The sequence below is a fragment of the Magallana gigas genome, chromosome 10 (assembly GCF_963853765.1).
Source record: "Magallana gigas chromosome 10, xbMagGiga1.1, whole genome shotgun sequence".
Classification (NCBI taxonomy): domain Eukaryota; kingdom Metazoa; phylum Mollusca; class Bivalvia; order Ostreida; family Ostreidae; genus Magallana; species Magallana gigas.
In genome coordinates this window covers 29,038,874-29,046,552 of record NC_088862.1, presented here as the reverse complement: position 1 = coordinate 29,046,552, position 7,679 = coordinate 29,038,874, and the positions used below count along the sequence as shown (strand labels likewise).

General features: G+C 32.4%; 1 long non-coding RNA gene across 1 annotated transcript; it reads left to right on the top strand.

Moving 5' to 3' along the window:
* Window positions 1-5,090, top strand: LOC117683646 (uncharacterized). The gene is made up of 4 exons (XR_010710372.1): window positions 1-85; window positions 725-821; window positions 947-1,111; window positions 3,581-5,090. It is a non-coding gene; the product is annotated as an uncharacterized lncRNA (long non-coding RNA).
* Window positions 5,091-7,679: the final 2,589 nt, after the last annotated feature.

The following is a 7,679-nucleotide window of genomic DNA, read 5'->3' as shown; positions in this document are numbered from 1 at the left end:
GGACTTCATCTGTGTCATTACGTACGAATTTTCCGGCGGGAAGTTTCATGAAGTATCCTGTTTCAACGATAGTTATTCTTGGATTGTATGTTTATTGTGTTGGGTTGATTTTATCAAAGAAACACCTCAATACAGTTATTAGGGATAAACTCCATTTTTAACAAAATATTAAAATATCGTTGCTCGTACGATATCGGAAATAATTATTTAAGATATTTTATGTTTAACAAAACTTTTTTTTCCCTTTGTCTTGACAAAACCTCATGTTCATTAAAATGGCAAGGAGAGGAAGAGGTGAATTTAAACGAAAATAATCTTTCATCCAGAACTCATGCCATAGGTTATATCCTTTTATGAATAAGATGAATAAAAAATCTTGATAAAGTAATAATTTTGCTCGTTGTTGATGACCTTCGTCATAACACGATAACATAGTCTAAATAATACCGCTGTATTTTGAATACTTTCATTGTGATCGTGATGTTATTATAATGTATGAGAGAAAGGTCTTTTTTTATTTTGTGCAGCATAATTATTATACCTGTAAGATTAATAGCTAATGATTTCTGTGCATATTTAACTTATTGCTAATGAATTGACTCTATTTTAATCACAATATAAATACTGCATTGATAAATATGCAAACACCAATGGATCTTTTTTTCCCCATAAATTTGCTAGTTCTGGTATGAATTTTCATGTATATGTATAACTTTTTTTCAAGATTATACAGAGAAGATACGACGGTTCTACGTCATTTTACAGAAATTGGACAGATTATGAAAATGGGTTCGGATCTGTTCGATCAGAAATATGGTTAGGTACCCCTGCTCTGCGTAAACTATTTTCTACTTTGATCTTTAAGACCAATTTATATGACAGAAAGTCATTTCAGTTTAAAAAAAAGAGGTCTTATGTTAAAAATTTTTTTGATATTTTGCTTCAGGCAACCAATACATCCATGAACTAACAACTGCCGGATATAACATTCTGAGAATTGAGCTCACTAGCTTTACTGGGGAAGTGAAACAAATAGAATATGACTTTAGCATAGAAGACAAAGCCAACAACTACAGACTTCATATTTCCGAACGTGGAGCTTCTGACCTAAGTAAGACATGCACATTCAGGTGCCATTTTACCGATTAAATTTGAGCATAATATAGCTCACAGAAATTTTAAATATATACATTTTCAGAACTTGCGAGTTTTATTCATCTGACTCTAATGTTATAAACAGACATTTTGTCTACTACTTTAAATAAAATCTTGTTTAATCGAAAAACCAATAGTTCCAGTTATTTTGAATGGCATCCAAATCAGAAAGCGGTTTATAGCTTTTCAAAGCACTTTGATATAGCAAAGAATTTATTTCTGTAAAAGGTACAAATTCTTTGATGAATAAAGTCAGCAGTTAACTTGCAATATCTGTCAATTTTTTTCTTCTGACTTTGAAACTTTGTACAAATTCTGCTTTTCGCTCTTATCAGACACATTTACACGCTGGAAGCTTATATACATCTGTGTTAATTGTTGATTTATTAATGTGCTTTTTCTACCGTCTTCAATGCAAGGAAAAAGATTATCAGTAAATTGATATCGATATTTAAATCTAATCCCCCAATGTATAGCTTTTATGCAGTGATTATATTATTATTTTTATTCTTAAATTTGAGAGTGTTTTGGAAAAAAAGATATAAAACTTTTTGTAAACATTTATTATGTATATGTGAAGAAAGTGCTTTTTTCATTTCCGGTATAGTTTGTCCCAAGATACTATCTCCGCCACCTTAAAATAGTTTTAACGAAAATGCACACACCTTTTAAAAAGGGATAATATGCACTGAAACTAAGGGAAAACAAATTTTAATCATCGAAAAGGCATCTTTTTTTACCCGGAGAAAGTAACTAAAAAAAATAGCAAAATCAAATTTCTTAAGATTCATAATGGGATTTGTCGAAATATTTTCTCCATTCAGAAGTCATCTTCGCTAGCTAAGGATTTTCGGTCCACTCTGCTCCCTATTAACCCTTGGTAGATCTCATTACGAAAACTCGGTGACAAGCTCCGTTTTATGATTGGCTGCAGCTGCGAGTAGCTGATCTAATCGTAGCGTTTAAATAGGCGATTGTAAATAAACTTTAGAAAAAACAACTGTGATCTTTGGAAAAACAATCAGTGCTTTTAACAAGTTGAGGCACAAGTGTACGTGTACAGTGCCTCCCAAACGATGGTCCAACTGTATCGCTTAAAAAGAAAACGATATATTTTACTGCATTTGATTGAATTGAGATTTACGAACTTGTCATGCAAAGCTCGCGTGATAGTATGGGAAGTAAACATGGCGAATGTAGAAGTTACTATCCCATTAGTATTTTCGTCCTAACTTATGGTTATCACTTTTCAATGTTCAACGAGCTGTTTTTTCATTCAATTATTGTTTGTTTTGTCAGTATTCACGACGACGATACCTGGTTTTATGGCATAAATGCTTCCTATTCTAGCGTCTTTTTCACTCAAGGTGCAGGTCTCTACAAACACTATGAATAGAACATTTCTTGCTTTTACTAGGTTATGTCTTCTTTCCTTTTTAATAGCATCGTTAATTATGTTCTTATTCTCGCTAGTCAACATGTTTTCAGATTGTATTTATTTCATAGTAGAAACACATTGTTTCATTCGATCAAATTGTAAATATGAAAGGGGTGCAAGTACAGTTGCTCGCTAGATAGCGCCACCGTATCTAGTTTTCGCCATGAGATCTGCCAAGGGTTAATGGCAAACAGAATGGACAAAAAACCCTTGGCTAGCGAGGATGTTCAGAAATACTTTGGAAACCTGTCACAATTTTGCAGGGGAGAATATCATAGATTTAAGGTAATGAGGTAATGTTTCATTTAATTGAAAATTTTCCTGCTGTATTTTGTTTGAAATATCAGGAGCCATTTTCCCAAGCTGCGGAGAATGTCGCAGGTGTCAATTAAAAGTTTATATTTTGCATTTTGACATGCATTTTTGGCGCGCATTGCCAATCGATCGTGTATGAGAGGTGAATGAGTGAATGTATGAATGAGTTTTGGTTAGTCTGGTGAGGATTTTGTTTACGGGTGTAAGTTGACCACGTGTTTATTCTTTACTTCTTTATTAATGCTGACCAACAGAAATTTATGACTCAATTCATTGATATGCATGATTTACTAATTCCATAAATATAGCTAAAATCCCGCCAATTTCCGACCCCTACGACCTTTACCTTTATACACAGTGAAGTGAGGTGTACTTGTGTGCAAGATATAATATATTTGTAAAACTCATAGTTCTGGATACCATCTCAGGGCTATGGTATTCAGGTGCCATCAAGGTCTATTTTTAGCTGCTTATTGAAACCTAACAGGCTAGAAGGCTTTTTTTAAAGGACATCTTGGATATTTTTTATATTTTTGGATAAACAATGTTTCAAATGGCAGGATTCTATGAATATTGCATAATTCAGCAAATTGTGATATATGATACCTTTTGAGAGATTATAGATAAAATGAGCTTTGAATCAAAAACTTCCTTGGCTTTTTTCTTTTTAAGATAGTCTAGCAAACAGCAACCTTGCACTGTTCAGTACGTATGACAATGAAAACGATAATATCAGATCGACAAACTGTGCAGAATTATCGGAATGTGCAAGTGGTTGGTGGCACTCAAAAGCTGCATGGTGCACCGATGGTAACCTAAATGGGATATATACGGACCAGTATATGAACTATCACCAGGGAATCTATTGGTTTGAATGGGACGGACAGTGGACTCTTAAAGAGACAAAAATGATGCTAAGAAAACAATAATGTACCGTGTTCCTTTTTTATCATTTTTCGTATCATATAATATTGAGTAGAATTTGATGTTGTTCAAACTTCGTTATGCCCCAGTCACACATTCACGGATTAAATGCCGGATTAGCTACGGAAGCAATCCGGAATCATTCGTGGCGATATGTATTGACCCGTTGCTTTTCCGTCTGTTATCATATCCAAACGTAGCAATACTTGTATAGCTGCGACAATTTTTGAACATGTTCAAAATTCCACTACGGATGAAACCACCGTAGTACTTCCTTAGAAAAACTTACTAAACCGTTTTAGAACGTAGAAGTCCGTTTTAACTCCGTCTAAATCCGTAGTGATTCGTATGTATCAATTTGTATCCATTCCTTAGTGCATCCGTACTAACTCCGTATCATTAGATTTTCTGGTGTCAACCGTGGAAAATATTCCGTAATAGAACCTAGGAGTTGATCCGTGAATGTGTGACTTGGGCAGTAACGATTATTTGATTTTCCGGTGTCAACCGTGGAAAATATTCCGTAGTAGAACCGTGGAGTTGATCCGTGAATGTGTGACTGGGGCATTATAGTAGATGTTCTTCGAAGCAGGAAAAATAAAGTAAAATCTCTACATGTATATTGGATAAGCCTTTGTCCACGGATTTATGGATTTATAGCACTATATATTTTAGAAAATGTACCAAACATTGATGTTAATTAAGATTGATGAAACATATTTGTACAATATGATGTGGTCCTTTAGTACATGGACATCTTTGACATTTCATAAAGCATTGGTATTTGAATTAATTGTTGGGCAACTAATAGTTAATCAAGAGTTGAATTAATTGTTATACAATTAATTGTTTATTAATTATTCATATTATTTCTTTATAACTTTAAAAGGTACATGTATGCATGCGAGATCCATTAAGGCTAAATTGTACATTGTCTACTGCACTATAATTGTATATAAAAAAAAAACCAAGTACTTCTTTTGAAGGTATGATCAGCATATACATTTAATAATGTATCATTAGCCAGCTCTATTAATGTAATGCAAAAGCATTACGATACATGCAATAAACACGAAAAAGCAAGATTAGCTTGATTTTAAGTTTTAGTAGACAAATTGTTTATCCGACTAATATTCTTACGCATGTTAACAAAATTGACGTAATTGGAATCATTGCCAATGTTTTTAATTTAGTAATCTAGATAGCTACATGTACATGTTAATTAAGGCGTACATGAATCTGTCATTGCATAGTAAATAAAGCAGTACAAGGCGCAATGCATGTGCAGTTAGCAAAATTTGCCAGATACATGTACCTCATTTGGATACAACTGTGACCGGCCGAAGCCAATCACAAAAATTCCTTATAACATTGGTTATATTGATTAATAAACTAAAGAATAAAGTTAAGTTTTTATCAAATTTAAAAAAAATGAAGTATAATTCTGTCTACTTCTAACAAGGTATTTAGTTAGAGCTCTCCATCCCTTTCGATCCACCTATTCACATATTTGACATTTTATATCCAATGGTTGGCCCAGGATTGAAAATTCTCGAGTTTGACTAGTTGAGAGTGTTCATTGTCCTGTGAATAGTATTCAAGTTGACCACTCTTAGATTTTTAAAAAAGAAATTGATATTTCATGATTTTTCCAATTAAATTCATTCTGACGAATTGAAGAGATACATACAATGTAATTTTATGTCTTAACTATTTACTATCATCGTAGGAAAGATAGTTTGTAATATGAACTTTCAGGATGACGAATTTAAAAAAGGATTACTTTGTAAAATTTGTATATACATGCATCAGATGTAGATAAATCTGACTAGTAAAAGCGTATTCATCATTACATCAGATGTCGATAAATCTGATGGACAAGCATAGTAAACACAGTTTAATATATTGTGGTAATTATCATTAACCTATGTCTATTTTTCCTATGTAAAATTACAATGAATAAACATGTTTTTCTATCTAACCGTGAAATAGTTTCCGTGCTATCTGCCCATGGTTAATAGTCATCAAAACTATTCACCGGCGACATTCGATTTCCCTTCTGTTTAATCTATGAACACCTCAGTCGTAATCCGATCGCTGAAATAAATTCAAAGTCCGATAACTCTAATTTGTTTATCATCAAGGTATTCTGCATCGCCGACAAATAAAGTTTTTCTTCGGTAAATTAAATAACCTATTTGCTGACTATTCGGACGAATAGCATATTTTTGGTCCATCTTGACAGCAACTACTTTACCGATCAGACCCAACCTAACAGAAAATTACCCCCCAACTAAACCATGGGTTAACTTTCTGGGTTTACTAAAGTGGACCCTGAGTAAACCGCAAGTAAACCCAGAGTGGACACGGAGAGTAAACACCGATCAGATCGGACATGAAAGCAGACGCTACATGTGTATTCGGAATATACAAGGGGCAGGAATTACATGCAGTAGGATCATAAGATAAAATACAGGTCTGCTTCACACTTTAGTGCGTATAGTTGACTCTTAAACTATTCTCGGGTAAACCTTAAGTAAACCCCAAGTAAACCCAAATTTAACCCCGAGTGAACCTAAATTTTCAAAAAATAAACCAAAAGTAAACCCAGAAAGTATACCCAGGGTTTAGTTGGGGTTTACTCTGGTGTTAGTTTGGGTCTGATCGATACTGTATTTCACGAGGCGAAGCCAAACTTGCTATAGTCCTCATAGCCAGTAAATAGGTATTTAATATTTCATAAGAAATGTTTAAGTGTGTTTATATTGTAAGAGGGAAAAAAATGTATAGAAATTGAATTTAAATATAAATTTGATATTCAGATGAATAAACATTAGTGGTAGATTTATTGATCAGTATTTGGAACTGGACTCAAGTTCATAAACTGTTCTGATAAATAATTGCACGTTTTAATATTTTAAAGTAAAACAAAAGATAACTCGTGTTTGTTAAAATAAGAAAAAGTTATTTCCGTTAATTATGTTTATGATTTTGGACGGAACATGAATTTTTGAATATAGGAATAGTGAAATTTTTATATTTCAATAGAAATGGAGTCAAAGATAATTATATCGTATAGATGCATGAATGTATGTTTATGACCTGATATTATAAAAATATGTTGTATATATTTTATCATGGTATATTACAGAGTCTAAGAATTTACATTATTAAAACTATCTGAATAAATTGGATGATATGTCTCCATTATTGACGGGAAATCATATTTACATATATACATATAACATATAAACATATGTTAACACGAAGGGTATAACATAACAAGGCAAACAAATAGAATTCAACTTATCATGTATGAAAACTATGTTAATGTTAAAATCTAATAGAATATCCAATTGTAAAAATATTAAATATGTAATACATTATTTAAAATATATAAAATGAATCATTTATCATTATTTTTTTTTGACTTTCCGACCTCATAAAGTTGTGTTCTTTTCGAGGAAAAAAATGTTTAGTCAAAACTATGTAATAAATGATAGTTTAAATATTTGTAAAGAGACAAATTTTTAATTAATTTTGGAAAACTAGCGTTAATGTAAATATTTAACATTTTTTTGGCTCTCCTTAAAATCTGTTTGCAATTTGTCGATGCAATGAAATACTGCAGGTAGGAGAACACAAATTAAAGATGGTTTATCAGACTTTGTGGAAAATTGCCAAAGTTTGAAAATTCCAAGAGGTACTGGATGTAATAGATAGCAGTCAGTTAGGACGATAGGCCTGCATTCGTCGAATTAGTATTTGCATGCTCTATGGTTTGATCAATATCCGTTAATTATCTATTCTTGTGGATTATGTTCCGGAAGAAAGGAAAATCCAATCG